We start from the raw sequence: 20,002 nt of genomic DNA, 5'->3' as shown, positions 1-20,002 counted from the left end.
CATATCAACGGGAATAGAAGGACTAAAACTCTCAGTATTGTCACATGCAAAATCCACATAACAAAGTACGTCGAAGGGGTTCATCAATCGCTGACTAGTAGAGAAATAGAATGCAATCTCACACAACAAAAATATTACGCAAATCAGAGTAAAACCACATAGTAAATTTACATAATGGAGCAGCAAAACCAATTCCGCGCCAAATCCGCGCGAGGGCCGAATTCTAGGGTCAAATCCGCGCCAAATTCGCGAAACCCGCGCTGTTGTAACAACCCTGTGGTTTAGCTCCCCCCATATTTGACGATTTTTCGATTTTCCCACACAAAAAATCAGAAAAACCGGGCTTTGCCCCCTCAATAATTTGACCAAGTTCACGCGTCTGCTTAGAGGTGATGCTGAGGGTCCCAGTGTTTTTGGGAGTCCCAGGGGGTTTTAAGTGATACTTCAAGGTCTCAGAATGTTTCAGGGGTTCCCAAGGGGCTTCATACTATTGAAACGCCCTTGCAATCCCCATAATTCCTTTGAAATATCCCCGAACGTCCTTGAACTCCTGTAACCCCTACAGAAAAAAAAATGGAAATCTCATGAAACGCCCCTGAAATGCTTTGAAACACTTCTCGCAACTTTCCTTTTTAGGTGACGCCATTTTTGCTAGTTTTCTAAAAACTTACAACGATAAAAAAACAGTGCAAACACTACACTCTAAATTAATTCTACCCAAATTTTCAAGAGAATAGTTTGAGTAATTTACTCCAGGTTTCTTTTGGTAATGCAATTTGATGTAGGATACCCTACACTATGTCTAATAGAGTTAAGAAACTATAGAGGAAGAACGTTGCTGGTGTTCCCTTTGTTCTCGTTTGGAAACATACCGGGTATCTATGTATATGTCAAACAATTTTTGGAAAGCGGTGAGATAGGTACAGTATCTAGCCGTGTACTAAATTATAAGACAATTGGTTCAAAATTGACTGAGTTATAGCGGAAAAGAGCCCAAAACGCGAGCCATTGTTCAAGTGGCCCGGTACTCTCTCTTCTTTAAATTTCAGGCAATTCAATAAAAAAGCTTCAGCGAGTTTTTACGAAATTGTTTTTTTCTCGCGGGCAGATGTATCACAAAGAACAAGAATTCAATGTACAATTCAAATTCATTGCATTGCGACGTAGAGTTAATCAAAGCAACAACTCCGGAACATCATAATTAAGAAGAAAAGAATTGCCAATATCAAAGACAAACAGACGTATCTCTTAGAAAAAAAAAATAAAAATTTGTTTGTCTTTTCTATGAACACGCTGCCACCAGAGAAAAGAATTGTCGGACAAAAGAGACAGAAAAAAAACCAGTACCTAACAAAGAAGACGCGGCAATTATTCTTTATCCCAACTGGTGACAAAATATAGCCTAAACTTGTTGCGTATGCTGTTAACTCGTGCATATTCGATTATTGGTAATCTAAAATCGAAACTTTTTGATGATGACCCGAACAGAAGGGCATACCGTACAAATACCACGCGAAGAGCAACATGTGCCAAAATACCTAAAATTGTTATTGCTGCGTTATTCTACGAAATGTTATGAGAACATCTCAATAACAGTTGGAGTTATTTGAGCAGAGTTTGGTATTGATGTAGTATTTGTTAGTTTGGCAATGAAAATAATCGAAGAACAAGATTTGCTATTACATCATGAAATCATCGAACATAAGAAACATTAAATTACAAGAAATGTTATTAGTTTGTTTTTCAATCACTTTGGAATAACAAATACAGCTCTTGAAATTTTAGGTATGCATTCATTATTGAAATAACAAGACTTGTTATTTTCTAGGTGTTATTTATACAAAATTTTGGTATTCGTTTTAGTTATTTTGCCTCTTATTACCACCTAATGAAGGGCATATCAAGGTATGGTAGTATTTAAAATAAATACCTTGATACTTGTTATTTTCTTCTGCTCGGAGAGTGTTTACCCACTCAGAATTATCTCTCGAAAATCGCAATGCAAGTCTTTAAAGTCTCTTAACTCCTGCTGTACGATCTTTGTCCTATTCTGTTCAAGTTGAGACAAACCTATGTCGCATTGGATGGATTGTCGCAACAAATTCGGGTTGCGATATTGTCATTATCCAGCTTTTTACGCTGGGTGCCATAAAGTTTGAATCACCCCTCGCTGACATTTCTTGCCGACACTATAATTTTATTATAGTTTGATCGAAGCAATCTCTTTAACAAAAAAGAAACATTTTGTTGTGTTCGATAAAACGTCAAGTATTTCAATTCTGGTTTTCGGGAAATGAAATCTAATTTATAATTGCCTAATTAATAATTGAAATCTTGCTTTTTAGGTTCATACTGTGAAAAATGCGATCTGCGCGGTATAAAATAAATGTCAAGATATTAATTCATGAACCAAGGAAGGGTTTTCACTAAAATTTAACAGTAGTGCTGACCGTCGACAAATACAGTGTGAACTCTGGCACCTGTAAATGGAGTGTGAAAACTTTAGACCAGAAAATTGCGGGGTCCTGATAGCGATCCTGAAGGGTTGTATGAGGATTTTATTTATAATTGCTTAGCCAGAATCCCGGTGTAACATTCACCGAGCGTCATAATTCCGTGCATTGCAAATAGTACCAGATCAGGACCATCACTGCCCAGCAGGTGTATTCCCTTACCCGCGAATGGCAATGGCGGTAGTGGGGTACAAACGAGCGAGGATGTTTTACATTTCTTAGAGAATAATGAGGAAAATAGAAGTGGCTTCGTTCCTTCTTCCACCATTCGAAGATGATCCCCGAGACGATCCCCCAGAAGCGTCAAAATTTCGACCGCTCAGATTAACCTACCGCCACCATTACCGCTCGGGGTAAGTGGGTACTTTCATTACATGCATTGCATTGAAACCAAAGCCGCGATTGACTAAAGGTCGACATAATGTAGCAGAAATGGTAGCTTAGGTACTTTTTGAACCTCTTATCAGGAGGTTGAATGAAATCTTTGAGGTCCAATTAAACTCTCAAAATTTTTCTTTGAGTGAATAACATTTTTGTTTCACGCATTCCCTGGACCCGTGCTTTCCAAACTCGGTTTTCGCGACGCACCAGTCTCTTGCAGGCTCGCTAAAACGAGTAAAAAAGCGAGCCTGCAACACGTTGGGGCGCCGCGAAAACTGAGTTTGGGAAGCACTGCCCTGGGTAACGGAATGCATTGTAAGGGTCGTGAACGGGCAGAGATCCGGCCAGATCTAAGACCAAGCTCGAGATATCCTTCCTATTCAAACTATTGTAAATTACTTCGCATTCCACTGTTCTACGCTTGGAAAGATACACATCACAAAGTTGTTAAAAATGTATTTATGGACAGTTTCGGCCAGATTTTGGCCCAATTTCTACTCGATTACAATGAGCCTCTATCACTACTTTTTCAAGAATGTATTCACAGCTGCCAATACAACGTTGATCTGGTCAATTGTGCCTAAAATGACAAAAAAAGTAATTACAAATGAGGAATTTAAAGAATCATGAAACGATACGGTCAACTACAAACATTTGTGAAAAATTTTGACAGTTGAATCAACAACCTACATTTTCAGCCTACTCAGACCTAACTATAAAATCTGTCGGCAAGAAATGTCATAATCGAATCACCCCTCACTGTTTTTATAGCCAGCGTAAAAAGCTGGATTGTTGAACGATGGTTGAAATTTAAATCAGTGACTGCCACCTATTGTTAGAACCACGCGAAACACTCTCAGCCACGATGAATTACGGACCACCTGCATTCCACATAACATAAGTGGAACTCCAAAGTCAGAGCGAAGGAAAAAGTTGTATCCTTTTCAAGCACGCAAAACTATTATATCTTTTATAAAAGGCGTCGAACTGTCATTCATTTTGGTAAACAAAAAACATCTGATTAAACCAGTATTCCAGTTTTGGCAAAGAATGCAGGAACGAAGATTGGCATCTGAGATATGCGTAAAACTAGCTGCTGGAAATCCACTTATTCATTTTATCAAAAAATCAATGAAAACATTGAAATAACACATTCTCGTTTCACATATCGATCTCCCTTTAGGGGAGACTGGGGAGACTTGATCCCTTTTTCTTAATTTGCCTGTAACTTCAAAAAAACACAAAACTTGATCCGTTTTTCATACAGAATGGAAGGTAAACATCTCTTGCAAGTTTATACACAGAAGGACTTTTATTGTTATTATTGTTAAAGTTTTCAAAACTGTGTTTTTATGGAGGCATGTCTTATGATGTATTTTTCAAAAATGGGCCACAATTGATCCCCTTTTAAGCACATGGTTAATTTAAAGGGAAAATAACTCCAGAAGCTTCCTATTCATTTTCATTTCAAGTTTTCTTGTATTTTTGATAAATATGGTGAATTTGAAATTATAAGATTTCCTTAAATTGTTAAGGTTATTCTGTATTTTGAAAATGGGGAGACTTGATCCCTCTTTTTATGGTGTGTAATAAAATAATAATTATCTGACAAGTTATATCATTGAATACACTAGAATTCCGAGCAAATAGAGGCTTCCGAATAGAATTTTATTTTTCACATGTATAATGTGTGTGTAATCGTCGAGGGATCAAGTCTCCCCATGCCACTGTTATATATACCAAGCTGCATTAATTAAAATATTTATAAAACAGCCTTATATGAATAAATACGTTTGATAGCGTTTTATTTACACTATGTGATGTTAAATTTTGACACGATTTGGTTCAATTTTTACAAAGTTATTGAGATTTTTCGGAATCGCCTAAAAGATTTCTGAAGGACTGAAAACAAACCATCAGCCATTAAAAAATAATGCAATGTACAATCAAAATCAATTGTAACCAAAACATTGTCGTCTGTCAAGATGTAGTTTTGGAAAAAAATGTGCTAGAAGAAAACTGTTTTTGATTCCGAGAAAATGTGGGGGGAACAAGTCTCCCCAGGGATCAAGTTCCCTCTATATTTAAAGCTATAAAACGAATGTGAAAGAATCGAACACCCTTTTGAAGAGTGTTATGTCTGATTGTTTGTGCCAATACGATAAATGCCTCGTGCCATTACTCCATGCAGATTCTTCATGCATATAAAGAAGTGCCAGAAAAGATAAACAAAGTTTACATTATCATTTGTTCTAATCGATTCCTCGAACTGGCAGCGAGGTATTAATTCACGGAGAAGAAAAAAAAAAGATCAGTCAAAAGAACATAAGTAGGTAACTAACTCAACTCAACTCAGTATGATACGTCACAAGGTGTGAATAGTTTCGGGTGACACTCGGGACCCGTTTTTAAATTCTCATCTCATCTTGTTGTGCCCCTTTTTTGTTTGAATGATGAGTCAGTTGATGTACTACCATACCAAAATGGGACCAATAGCACATGGCTTCCTAGCAGTAGTGGAAGGAAACACTCTTCACAGTTATAAACATAGAGCGATACATCTATAGAACTTTTGAATTCATAAAAAGTGTAACAGCCAGTGTTTCAGGGTGGGTTAAGGGGTAACGCAACTCCTAAACATATTAGGAGTTGCGTTACCCCTTAACCCACCCTGAAACAGCCAGGAAAATAATACATGTCCATGGAAGAACAGGATATTTCCATTACAAAAAGATACTGGATATAGACAGAATTGAACTGGCACAGCCTTAGTCTACTCTTTCTAAATAGTTACGCGTTTAGTAGACACAGACAGTATTTAGTAAAGTCCGAAAAAAAGTTTTGAGGATCAATAATATCAATTTATGACACGATTCCTTTACAACATTTACCCAAGATTCTTAAGATATTTTGATGAAAAACTCCTCGAAAAGAGCATTGGGTAAAGTACCCATAATAGAGATCTATATGTAAATTTTCATCTGCCCAAAACAAATTCTAAAGTTCGATCAGAAATCAGTGATTCAGGCATTATTTTTCCATTTTGTGCAATGCTTTTTCAAAATACTCATTCAAACGCATGGAGCAGATAGGATAGCGAACTACTTGGACAGCGGCCGATATTTTGGGCACTCTTCGCTATAACTCAGCCAATTCCAAACCAATTGACTTGACATTTTGTACACGGCTAGATACTATACGTATCTCATCGCGTTCATTGTGTCAATTGGTTCAATATTGGCTGAGTTATAGTAGAAAAGTGCCCAAAATAGGACCCCTGCCAAGATGGTTCCCCTTCCCTAGTCCTTTATTCCTATTTCTAGACATAATGGTCAATGATAGTGCATTACCGTCTACCCCCGTTGGTTTGAACGACACCTCAAGCAAACCAACAGAATTCATTTTTAGTTTGAAATTCTAGCAACCCAGCGGGCGACTAAAAACACACTGCTGGCAACCTTATTTGGTGTTTTGTTTTTATTCTGCGTTCAGTTTCACCCCGTTCCATTACCAGAATGACATTTGAACAATTTTTAATTAGAACGATGTGCATATTAGAGGGAGTCAAATTAAAAAGTGTTCAGATTAGATGCGGTCAAACCTAACGGGGGTAGACGGTAGTAGGATGTCATTCCGAAGTTTTATTTTTTTAGTTGTGTCCCTTTTGCACGAAAGTGTCGACAGAATGAATTCTCAATGAGCGGTGCTGCGAAATTACAAAATACTGATAATTCAAATACTCGAAATTCTTTCGAGCGGATTTATGAAGGAATGCAGATGATGGCGTAAACTGATAAGAAAAAATTCGTTAGTCGCTTATGAAATCGATTCAATGTGATTGAACTTGTTTATATTCAAGAGCGTTCTGTCCTTCTTATTTCTCTACGTCTTCACACTTTTGCGAGTTCTTGAAGATTTGCTTCAACACACTAGCAGTGACCCACTTAGTAACAAATTAACGGTCTGTATTCAATAACACAAAACATATCAGATATTCACCCGGTCCTCGACATCTCCACCTGTGGTTCGTCATCCTTTCGTTAATACCGCGACCAATTAAACTGCACCGAACTGGCTTGCACTCTCGAAACAGGTTGATCACCTCTCCACAACGATCAATCACTTCCCACAGCACCAGAAATTCCCCCGAAACAACCCTTCCGAAGTTCACGGCCCAACTCCGGCGATCGCGATCAAGAACTTGTACTTTTATACGCGTCAACCGCAAGTCAAGTGTCGGCGGCGATAACGGACGAGGGCGCGGCGCCAAGCTCCGAACTCTCTGTAACCGTCCAGTGCCACTTGCACATCCGTCTCTTGACGGTGGTGTTTAACAAATGAAGCAATGCAAACGACACGGTGTGATGCGATACCGACACCGCCGTCGTCGTTTGTGTGGGGTGTAGAAGCAGCAAGAAACTCCAGTCAGAATTGAAGAAATTTGCCAACAGGCTCGGAAGGAGCGAGACGTAATGGGCGCGCGATCACCACATGGAGTAAAGTGCGACGGCTGTTCTGCCTAAGCCGCGGAAGTAGCGCAGCAAGGGACGGCTCATCAACGGCGACGGACCGGAGCGGCAAGAATTGCAAAAACAAAATTATAGTACGCGTATGGCGTATCTGTGTACGAGAATTACGATGATAGTGAAATGATGATGGTTTACTTGCAGACAATGGAGCACGGCCACGGAGATAACGAGCGCAGCATGTGTAAACAAAAAAACAGGACAATGTGTGAGCGATGGTGCCGTACCGGCACTGAAGATTACAGCAAAAAGTGTGTAAACAAATGGTTTTGCAACGAGTGGGTGCTATTCAGAATGGCTGTTGATTACGCCCCTTCAATTTTGGTCCCATTTCGTAAGCCGTTTGGAAACGCATGATGGTTCAAGTTTGACAACCCCATCAACAGCCCCGTAATTGATCCAAATTGAGTGTTTCCGAACGCCCACGGTTCTACGAAGCTGCCGCGACACGCCTGAAGTAGGAAGTTCAACGGTCGCTGTCCATCCAATCAGATCGTGTGGACCGTTTTAGCGTCAGAGAAAGTCCAGTCATCTTCGGTGAATGTAGGTTTTCCGCGTCTGTCGTAATGGCACTTTGTTTTTGCCGCCATAGTAAGATTTGAATTAACCTCAATTTAAGTGACAGCTTAGAAGAGTGGCAAGAACAATCTCGCTACTGCTTTTACTTGGCCTGAGATAATAAACAACAGCGTCGTTATCGCTGCTCTGGTCCAGTAAATTTCTTATCGGATTTCAAACTATGGTTGCAGATTTGAAGTGGAATTTAGTGAGAGCAAATTACGGTGCATCACATGACCATGGCGTTTCAAAAAGATCATTGAGTTGAACAATACACGTGATTCAGTGATCACAGAGCATAACTGAGTCACCACCCAAATCAACAAGCGGTGTACCCAAAAGACACCAATTTCATTTTTGTAAAGTTTTCAGCGATAAAATTCCAAGGCCCAGCCCTGGTGTTACAGCTGTTTTTGCTTATTAATTTTGTTTACATTTCCGCAGAATTCATACTCCGTCCGTCCTCCGGTCAGCTTCACGGACGCAAAGCAGGTTCTGTTTTGTTTTACTACTCAATTATCAACACCACCAACACTTACCATTAAAACACGTCACCAGTGCAGCAGCGATCGTTCGGCTTGGCCACCATCTGTTCGATGGCAGCAGCGACAGATTCACTTCTAACATTAACCCTGAAGGCACCGACACGCCAGAACAGCACGAGATTACATTATCACACTACAGGGAAGCAACGCCCTTACCGATGGTGGAACCTGTTTTTGCGCAGCTGACAGCTAGCACTGATTGCTGCGACGATTGTTGCCTGCCGGCGTGAAGTGAATTATGCAAAATCCACCGGTATCGGTGTGTTGGTGACATCGGAAAAAATGACATCAGCTGCTTGTTTGACTAGTCGATGCTATAATATTTATAGCACTGTGGTAGTTTAACCGAAATGAGGACAGATGGCACTCTAGTAGGTCAACTGTGGCCCATTCGATGGCTTGTGTTATGGAAGATGCGGCAGCCAAAAAAGAGATGCGCAGCCGGTAGGATTCGAACCTACGCTCCCAGAGGGAATCTGATTTCGAGTCAGACGCCTTAACCACTCGGCCACGACTGCTTGTGTGAGATGATGTATTCACAGCCAAACAAGTAAAATCAACTTGGACATAATAAATTGCTTTACAAAGTACCAGCGATGACTACATTCATTCTATAAATACTGGTTCATGCATGTGTATGTATGTGTCCTTTACAAATGAATCATACAAATTCGATGAACAACTCTACACAAACTGGAATTTGTTTAACAGAACGTTGCCAGTGGCAACGATATTCATTCAACGATGTGTGAGAGATAAACAAAGCAAGCTGCAAAACCAAGCCATTTCAAGTGGTGCCTGTGCAGCGGCACCAAAAAGGCATTTATTCATTGAAATTGAAAGTTTATCTCCGGTTTATCTCAGACTAGCAAACGAAGATGGAGAAAACCCAACAAAATCGCAAAAAAACATATCGCGCACCGTTGTGCAAAACAAGTTTCCTTCTAAGGACATTGTCAGACGAAGGCGGTGGCAGCAGACGACAAATCGGATATTTAGAACACAGGCATGCTATACCTTGTCTTGTAACAGCCGGGAACCGTATATGGTATAGAGTTAAGCGGCATGTGCTTGTCGCTGTCTTCTTTTCAATAATACATATCTTCATTGGCACAACTCTGGCAAAAGGTAAAGTTCACAGGCATGAGTTTATGGAACTTAGGATAACTAGAACACATTCACATTTTTTTTTTTCTTTTTAGGTGCACTAACGTACTGTTAGATTTTTATTTCGTGTATGAACTCTCAGGTGGCGTTGCGAAGACAAAGGTAGACTTAAGCAGGGCACAATGGTTGTCTAGAATGCAGAATTACGAAAAAAGATGCATTTAACGCCTTCAGATGATTTTCAGACAAATTTGGTCTTTTACAAAGTAGTTTCTAACAACAAGGATCTCTTTTTAATGTACGTGAATATTACAGACGTCCATATGATCAAAGAAATTGCAGATTATGCAGGCCTGTGTTGAAGCATAATTAAGTCCAAGTGTAGACGTCGGATAGGTACACAATGTATACTGCGATTTTTTTTAGCTCTATAAACCAAATCCCGAAATCCTTTTCAGTTATTGATCAACAATGTAGGGCAATTTACCAATAATGGACTACCCGCTTGGCGCACACCCACAGTTGATCAGCAGGAGTAAATCCATTTTATTTTGTATGGTGAAAAGCATCTAAACTTGAATTACTTGAAATAGAAAGCTTTTGCTGAAAAAATATTTGGTAGGCTTAATAGTAGTCACCATTGTGCACAACCACTACCAAATATTTTTTCGAATAATGTATTCCACTTCGATAGATTTGCCTTTAGATGCTTTTCGCCATACAATATTTTTGCGATTTACTTTTAGCGACTTTTCGCGCATAGAAGCTAGCGCCACATTGGTCGATGCGGAGACTAGGAAAACAGCCGATGTAGTTAATCCATTGTACAACACCTAAATGTTTCACCATTCTCTATACCATTTATTGTAATATAGTAACTAAGCCCAACAGGAGTGGGCTATCCACCCAATGCCATTTGATCGAGCAAATTATTATAATTATACAACCAAAATCTGGGCTACAAAACGATGAGTCGATAAGGAGAGCGTCCAACATAGCTCTGGTCCTCACAAGTTCCTACCTCATGCTTCCACGGGTTAAGCGTTGACAAAGACCGCCAGCTAAGAGTTGCGTGCTTAGCTGGTAGTGCAGCCTGGGCACTGTTGTCCTTCTAACTTCAGTTAGATTGAGGACGTACGACCCGAGCGTCTGTTTACCAAGAAGGTGCGGCTCAAACAGCGTCTGTTCTGGCATCCAGCGGCTGAATAAGAAACGCTGCACCACGCCCAGCTAGATCCAAGGTGGTAGCCCCATCAGCGTGGTCGTCCCACCCTTAAATTCCCCATTGCGAATAACAGGAGAAAATACGACTCGATACAATCGGCAAAGACCCACGCGACGAAATAAGGACTACGAATGGAAACTTGGAATATGGAATTGCAAGTCACTAGATTTCGCAGGATGTGACAGGATAATCTACGACGAACTACATCCCCGCAGCTTCGACATCGTGGCGTTGCAGAAACTTTGTTGGACTGGACAGAAAGTGTGGAAAAGCGGGCATCGAGCGGCTACCTTCTACCAAAGCTGTGGCACCACCAATGAACTGGGAACAGGATTTATAGATGCGACATCGCGTGATCGATTAGGGCCCATATAGCCGAGGCGGTAAACGCACGGGTATTCAGCATGACCATGCTGAGGGTGACGGGTTCGATTCCCGGTCGGTCCAGGATCTTTTCGTAAAGGAAATTTCCTTGACTTCCTTGGGCATAGAGTATCTTCGTGCCTGCCACACGATATACACATGCAAAATGGTCATTGGCAGAGGAAGCTCTCAGTTAATAACTGTGGAAGTGCTCATAGAACACTAAGCTGAGAAGCAGGCTTTGTCCCAGTGAGGACGTTACGCCAAGAAGAGGAGAGGATCGCGTGATCGGGTGGCAGCCGATCAACGCAAGGATGTGCATGTTAAGAGTTAAGGGCCGTTTCTTCAACTACAGCATCATCAACGTCCACTGCCCACACGAAGGGAGACCTGATGATGAGAAATAAGCGTTGTAAATAAGCGTTGGAGCAAACATACGATGGTTGCTCGCCGCATGACGTGGAAATCGTTGTCGGCAACATGAACGCGCAGGTAGGAAGGGAGGAAATGTACAGACCGGTAATCAGGCGAAACAGTCTGCACGCCGTATCAAATGATAACGGCCAGCGATGCGTAAACTTTGCAGCCTCCCGTGGTATGGAAGTCCGAAGCACCTTCTTCCCCCGCAAAGATATCCACAAAGCCATCTGGAGATCACTTGACCATCAAACAGAAAACCAAATCGACCACGTTCTAATCGACGGTAAATTCTTCTCGGATATAACCAATGTCCGCACATACCGCAGAGCGAATATAGATTCGGATCACTACTTAGTCGCTGTATGCATGCGCTCAAAACTTTGGACAGTTATCACCACGCGTCGCAGTCGAACGCCGTGGCTCAACATCGAGCAGCTGCGTAACGTAGAAGTGGCTCAAGACTACGCGCAGCAGTTAGCAGTGGCCCTACCAACGGAAGAGCAGCTTGGCGCAGCTACACTTGAAGATGGCTGGAGGGACATCTGATCCGCCATAGGTAGTACCTCGGGTACAGCACTAGGCTTCGCGACTCCGAATCACAGAAACGACTGGTACGACTACGAATGTGAACATTTGAAATACGAGAACAACACCGTACGAGAGCGAATGAAGCACGTTACAGACAGGCGCGGAACAGGCAGAACTCAGTCTTCCGGATGAAGAAGCACCAGCAGGAAGAACGAGATCGCGAAGCAATGGAAGAGCTGTACCGCGCTAAGGACACACGAAAGTTCTACGAGAAGCTGAACCGCTTGCGCAGAGGCTTTGTGCCACAAGCCGACATGTGCCGAGATAATCACGGGAAAATTCTCACGAGCGAGCGTGAGAAGGTCGACAGGTGGCGGCAGCATTACGATGAGCACCTCAATGGCGACGTTGCAAGTACCGAAGGTGGCGTGGTAACAGATCTAGGAGTATGTGCACAGGACGAAAGACTTCCGGCCCCTGACCTCCAAAAGATTGAGGAGGAGATTGGCAGGTTGAAAAACAACAAAGCCGCTGGAGCAGATCAATTACCAAGCGAGCTTCTAAAATACGGTGGAGAAGCACTGGTGAGAGCACTACACTGGGTCATTACCAAGATTTGGGAGGAGGAAGTATTACCGGAGGAATGGATGGAAGGTATCGTGTGTCCCATCTACAAAAAGGGCGACAAGTTGGATTGCGGGAACTACCGCGCGATCAGACTACTGAGCGCTGCCTACAAGATACTCTCTCAAATTTTATGCCGCCGTCTATCACCGATTGCAAGAGAGTTCGTGGGGCAATATCAGGCTGAGGAGGAGAACGTGCCTCTAGAGCCGACCTACTGAATATCAGGCTGGATTCATGGGTGAACGCGCTACAACGAACCAGATGTTCGCTATCCGGCAGGTGTTGCAGAAATGCCGCGAATAAAACTTGCCCACACATCACTTGTTCATCGATTTCAAATCGGCGTATGATACATTCGATCGAGACCAGCTATGGCAAATTATGCACGAATACGGATTCGCGGATAAACTGATACGATTGATCAAGGCGACGATAGATCGAGTGATGTGCGTAGTTCGAGTATCAGGAACACTCTCGAATCCCTTCGAATCTCGCAGAGGGTTACGGCAAGGTGATAGTCTTTCGTGTTTGCTGTTTAACATTGCTTAAGAGGGTGTAATAAGGAGAGCGGGGATAAACACGAGTGGAACGATTTTCATCAAGTCCGTTCAGCTGCTTGATTTCGTTGATGGCTTGAACTGCTTGAGCTCGCAAATTTGAGACGATCCCGAAAATGAACATCCGATCCGACTAAAGAACGAAGCCAGGCGAATCGGATTAGTCATTAATGTGTTGAAGATAAAGTACATGATGGTAAAGGGCTCCAGGGAAGAATCACCGCGCCCGCCACCCCAAATTTCTATCGACGGTGATGAAATCGAGGCGGATGAAGAATTCGTGTACTTACTGGTGACCGCCGACAATGAGAGCAGAGAAATTCAGAGGCGCATTTTGGCAGAAAATCGAGCTTACTTTGGACTCCGCAGAACTCTGCGATCGAATAAAGTTTGCTGTCCCACGAAGTTTACTATCTACAAAACGCGGATTAGACCGGTAGTCCTCTATGGGCACGAAGCATGGACTCTACGTGCAGAAGACCAACGTGCCCTTAGAGTTTTCGAACGTAAGGTGCTCCGTGCCATCTACAGCGGAGTGCAGAAGGAAGACGGGACTTGGAGAAGGCGAATGAACCACGAACTGCATCAGCTGCTGAGAGAACCAACCATCTCCACACCGCGAAAATCGGGAGGCTACGGTGGGCGGGTCCCGTCATCAGGATGTCGGATAGCAACGCGACTAAAATGGTTCTCGAGAGTCATCCGACCGGTACAAGAAGACGTGGTGCGATCTGCGGACCCTACGCAGAGTGTGGAACTGGAGACAATCAGCCATTGACTGGGTAAAATGGAGACGGCTTCTATGTACAGCAGAGGCCACCCCGGCCTTAGCCTGATCGGTAAGGTAAGTACCATTCGGGCAGGTGTATCTATTTTGGGCATTTTCTGCTAAAACTAAGTCAATTTCAAACCAATCGTTATAGGATATGTATCTCACCGTGTGTCAAAAATTAGGTAATCATTTTCAAATTTGACCTATTTATCGCGAAAAGTGCCAAAAATAGGCACACCTGCCCAAATGGTACAAGACCGTATTGCTGCTTGGGCCATATCCAAGCCGAAGAAATTCAACATCTTTCTACGATTCAACCGCCCTTTCCGCTACTGAAAGCTGGCCTTCACCACGATTCACTGATTGGTTGATGAACTGCTCACCATCGACATGATCGACTGATCATCTTCACCGCACCTCAACCAGAAGACCTGTCTGCCGCGAAATTGAAGATCCAACAGCGTGTCAATATTTACACTGCTCACCGAGGGACTGCTGCTTGCTGCAGCCAGAGCCTGATGATGCACCACATGTGTGTAACCACTACTGAAATGGCAAACAAAACAACCGCAAAACAAAATGAGTGGGAGTGATGCCGGTGAAAAAATGATCTCCCGCGCGATCACGTCTTCACGTCTTTACTATCCATTAACCGTGAAAAGCCAATCGACGACGACGATGAGTCCGTGAGTCGTACACGCAACGTTTGCCTTTTGAATAATACGACAGAGCGCAGGCAGGCGCAGAGACAATAGAGCTAATAAACTATAGAGGAAGAACGTCGCTGGCGTCGCCGCCGGAACATCTCTTGCTGGCGGAGATAGGAAGGGATATAAGTGTCAAAGCCGAAAAGTATGCAGTTTGACAGATAGATACCCGACATGTTTCTGAGCGAGAACAAAGGGAACACCAGCGACATTCGTCCTCTATAGTTTATTAACTCTATTGCAGAGACAATCAGCATGATGCATCAACAAACCATCATAAATGCATCCTTCTCGTGCTCCCGGCGTCATAACAAAAATTCAGCGGACATCCGAACTGGAGAGCTGAACAAATAGGAGGGATCCATTTCTCAGTTTCAACAAAAGTGATTGAGTGACTGGTCGGGCGGGACGGGTTGAGACCTTGTGTCGTTTCAATGGTCATCTGCTCCGCTCCTTTTATATGGTCGGTTGATACCGATGATGCCTTGAAGAGAATGCATGTTTACTATACAAATTTCTTTTTCTGATTGATAACGGCGCGGCAGCCAGCCAGTCAGTGTGCGTTTTAATGGTGGTGCGTTATCACTGCTCGTTTGCGTTTTGATGCAACAAGTACCTACTATATGCTTCTGTGTTGGAATACGCTAACATTGCGTGAACAAAAGTGCATAAGACGATGAAAAAATTGCGTTCTTATCAGACCTTTCTCCGTTCTGTTTAGTTGATAACAGAGAACCATGAAGCTGGTGTAAGTTATCGAAAATCACATGTTCTGTTCATAATTTCACTCCCATTTTATAACTCTACTGTTCGCAAATGCGGAAGCGTTGAAAAATTTGGAAAAGACACGTGCAACGATTCTGATATCGTATACTGCAACTGCATGGACTCACAAAGAAGCATTGTATACACGGACAGAAAAGCGTTCACATTGAAACTAAAATAACGATTGTTGAATTTACACATTGAAATTCTTTTGAAAATTTGTGAATTCTTATTTGTAGTTTCAAACAGATTTGTTAGTTTAAAATCCATGAGAAATTCTTTTTTTTTATCTGTATTAACGAGATTTTTAGCCCTAGGCTAGTTCATCTCGCATCCATGAGAAATTCTGTTTGATTCAGCAATCCAATGTTTTATGGCGACTCTTGTGGGAATTAACATATTTCTATTTTGTTTCTAAGACAATTTAACTGATCATTCCCTTGGCATCGTATAGTATTGTTAAAACCACAATATTTAACATGAAATCAAGCAGAGTATTTTTATGCAAATGTTTTACTGATGAATCCCTCGGTTACTTCTGTCAAACCAAGCAGAATGTTTCGTTTTGCAAAGCATTTACCACAGAGAACAGACATCCAGGCTAGAACAAATTTCATTCGGAAAGTTGTGTAAGGATTTGAATCTTTACTTGAGTAAGGTTGCAAACCAATACACGATGACAACACTAACGCCACCAAACACCATATTGCCACAGTCAGTGGTGAATTGAAACATTTCAAGTGGTGAATTAAATTAGTATGGGAAATTAACCGATTACAGCGCCATGCTATTGCCACTTGTGTTGCCAATTTGAAATGGCCGTTAAATTATTTACACAGTTTCGGAACTGGACTTGGATGTCTGTTCTCTGTGCATTTACCACTTTGCTAATGCTGGAAAAGTGTTAGTTTTCAAGTTAAACAAAGCTGTTGTGAATAAAAAGCATAATTGAAAATTACCTTTAATTAGTGCGGTATGCGGAATACAAAGTAAAACTTTTTTTTTTAATTTTTATTTTTGTGTATTTTAACCTATGCTACCTAATTCTACACTTACAAGGTAAGACTTTTTTGAAAAGTTGTAAATTTGATTAATCAGAAGATTTCCTGATGTTTCTGTAAGAATTTTTATTTTTTTAGTTTTGTTTTTCTTATAGAGTATTGGTTCCTAACCCGTAACGTTGGTAGATCACCTTATAATGGTGCGTTACGGCGTAAGATCTACCATAACCAATTTTGATTTCGTAATTTTAGAGCTTTGTTTGTTTTAAATGCTGGAAAATTATAAGATCAAAATTTGGTTTATTTTTCTGTGTTTTTGTTTTTGTATAATGTTTTTTCACTACTAATATACCATTTGTTTCAGTGTTATTTGCTGGATTTTAACTTCAACTTTAATAAAATAACATTTTTTTCAGCGCTGTTCAGGTAAATAAAGTTGAAATTGTAATGTAGGTCAATTAAAATTCTATGTATCATAATCATAATATTTATTGTTTCAAGTAAAATCAGGTAATTGGTTATCCATATAATTAAATACATATAAATAAATTACATGTTACTTGGGATATTGGGAGAGGTAGCCTAAGGAAGCTAAATCAACTGGTTTCTGGACAAATGTTCGTGGGGTGGCCAGACTTTGTCACGAGATAACAACCATCGTGTTGTCTTCCGTAGGTCTCCAGTATATTTAGCTTACCCTGCTACAGCAAACCATCAGGTAGATCATTCCTTTCCGGTATGACTATGCAGCCATAGGTAATCGTTGCGCTGATGGTGGGTACACAATCATCATCATCATCATCATCATCATCATCATCATCTTATGGGTATTGGTTCCCTTATTAAGCTCCAAGTGTGGCTCCCATTTTTATCCTACGTAAAACAAAGGATTGAAGCGCTGCTTGTTTTGTTTCATATTTTTTGTATTTTTTGTTAGTTAGAAGCAAGGTTAGAAGTGAGCACCTATGAAAACAAAAAGAACGGAATCAATCGGGGCCGTAATCGCTTGTTTTCGAATAGGATGAATATGGGAGCGTGAGATTACTGATGGTACACATACCCTAAATAATAACAAACCAGAGAAGAAAAAAAACAAGCGGTAAAATAAAACTATTTTTGAAACTACCATAATATTGTAGATGTCAAGCTTGACAACCCACGTCAAAAGCCTGAAACTAATGCTGTTTCAATCAGATTTCCGATTAAGAAACAATAATATAGAACTGTAAAACAATCATAGAGGATTGTAAAAACAATCATACATTCCCAGTTAACCAATAAGCATTTGAATAAGCAGTACATCAGTCTTATATTTGCATTTAATCTGCTGGCTGCCCTAGCATAGCAGTTTGACAGCATAGATACCTTTAATAAGCATTCAAAATGCAGTTCAAAAACCTTCAGCTGCTATGTAGCATTCCAAATGCACATTTTGTTTTGGGTTTTAAGCATTCCAAATTTCATTTTAAAGCCACAAAACTGCTAAAAAAATATTGTTTTTCTGCTATGTTTGAAGCATCAAATTCGTGTTTTATATTTGTGTCGCATCGTCGCGTCTATGTAAACCATTACCGATGTCTGTTGAAGTTACTTTACGTGGTAAAAGTATTACTCATGTCGAACAAACATGGCGTAGTGAAAAAGATGATTTTACATTTCTGTTCCTCCTGTGGCCATTCCCATCTTCCTCCTTCAACTTCGAACAAACACTCAAAGTAAAATAATACCTCCTGAGCAGTAATGAAAGCCAATCACTACAAAGGCAGCATCCATTTATTATATAACGCTAAAATCGACAATTTTTGAACCCCCCCCCCCCCCCTCCCCCCTCCGTTACGCTTTTTTGTATGAAAATCCTAAAAATTCTGTATGAGCCGTAACGCTTGCCTGTACTCCCCCCCTCCCCCTAAAGCGTTACGTAATTTGTGGACGGCGCCAAAGTTAAAATAGGACCAAAAACCAGCGCACTTCACAGCTTCATTTTCAGCCTATCCTGTAGCGCGCAGTAGCTCCTTCCAACACGTTCTATCGCAGGGTCTTGAGATCGAGTCGCAGTTAGAGAAGTTATCAGCAAAAAAAAACACCTACCAGAAAATATGCCGTACTGAATTGAATGATAGAGAAAAATGACAGAGCGAGTGGAGGAGCGGAAGTGGGAGGGGCGATTTTTTCTATTTTAGTTTGTCTCATTTAAGGCGTTACAGTCAAGGTGTTATTATATTGACAGTTGTTTAAGAAGTTCCTGAAGGTACAGCCTTTAAGCAGCCGTATATTGGGCCAAAACCTGCATTTATGTAGCATTAAAGGCGCATATACGGCTGAGTGGCATTAATTGACCAGCTGTAAAGGCGCATATAATGCTGAATTAATGCTGAATAAAGTGCTTATTGGTTGCCTGGGCAGGCACTGATATTTAGCAGGCCTGGTCTCCATGCTGTTTGCGCTGACTTGAGTGATGGAACCGAAGTGCTGGAAGTTTCGGAAGTGCTGTGCATTCCGGAACTGGCGATGAATCTTTTATCGCTGCACAATGTCTGCAGTCGTGGTCATCAGGTGATGTTTTCCAAGGGCGTTTTCGACCAGACCGGTTGAAATGTGACTGTTGCTGATCAGCAAGGTGGACTGTAACGATTCCGCCAAACCGGAAGAAATGTATCGTGCAAGGCGGACATCGGATTATGGCATCGCCGCATGGGGCACTTGATTGTACACGGTTTGAAGCAACTTCGCAGTATGGTCCGTGGTGTGGAATTCGACGAATCCGATATTCTGACGTGCATTCCGTGCTTGGAAGGAAAGCATCAACGTCAACCGTTCAAATTCAGAGAGGCCAGGGCAGCAGAGGTGTTGGAACTCGTCCTCAGCTATCTGTTTGGTCCTATGGGAACAACTTCCGTAGGAGGCAGCAAATTCTTTCTTACCTTCTAGAGACGAACCAACCAAGGGCTGAAAGTCTCTCTAATAAAGACAAATCAATCAATCAATTTCTTACCTTCATCGACGATTGCAGCAGGAAGTGTTTCATCTACACCATTCGATCGAATATAGAAGTGCTGGAATGTTTCAAGGATTTTCAAGCCTATATGCAGAGACTCAAACAGGTAAGCGTCTACAGCGACTAATAAACGACAGCGGGATCGAGTACGTGAATTGTGGCATGAAGCGATATTTGAGGCATTGCGCAATCCAGCACAAAACCAGTGTGTCGCACAATCCGGAGCAAAAGTTTATCGTGTTATCGTGTCTACAATCCAAAACCTAGACGTTGTGTTCCTGAACGAAGTTAGCAACGAACTGTACAACGACTTTAATCTCCCGAACCAGAGATGCAACAATTTCGGATGTAATCAGTGGACATCGACTCGGAATTCGAACAAGGCGGATAAGCTAACGTAGCAGAACCATTA

At 41.6% G+C, this 20,002-nt stretch overlaps 1 non-coding gene across 1 annotated transcript; it reads right to left on the bottom strand.

Moving 5' to 3' along the window:
* Positions 1-8,959: 8,959 nt before the first annotated feature.
* Trnas-cga (transfer RNA serine (anticodon CGA)) lies at positions 8,960-9,041 on the bottom strand. The gene has a single exon. It is a non-coding gene; the product is annotated as a tRNA-Ser (tRNA).
* Between the last annotated feature and the right edge of the window lie 10,961 nt (positions 9,042-20,002).

This window comes from Aedes albopictus, chromosome 3 (genome assembly GCF_035046485.1).
Source record: "Aedes albopictus strain Foshan chromosome 3, AalbF5, whole genome shotgun sequence".
Classification (NCBI taxonomy): Eukaryota; Metazoa; Arthropoda; class Insecta; order Diptera; family Culicidae; genus Aedes; species Aedes albopictus.
This window is presented reverse-complemented; position numbering and strand designations above follow the sequence as displayed.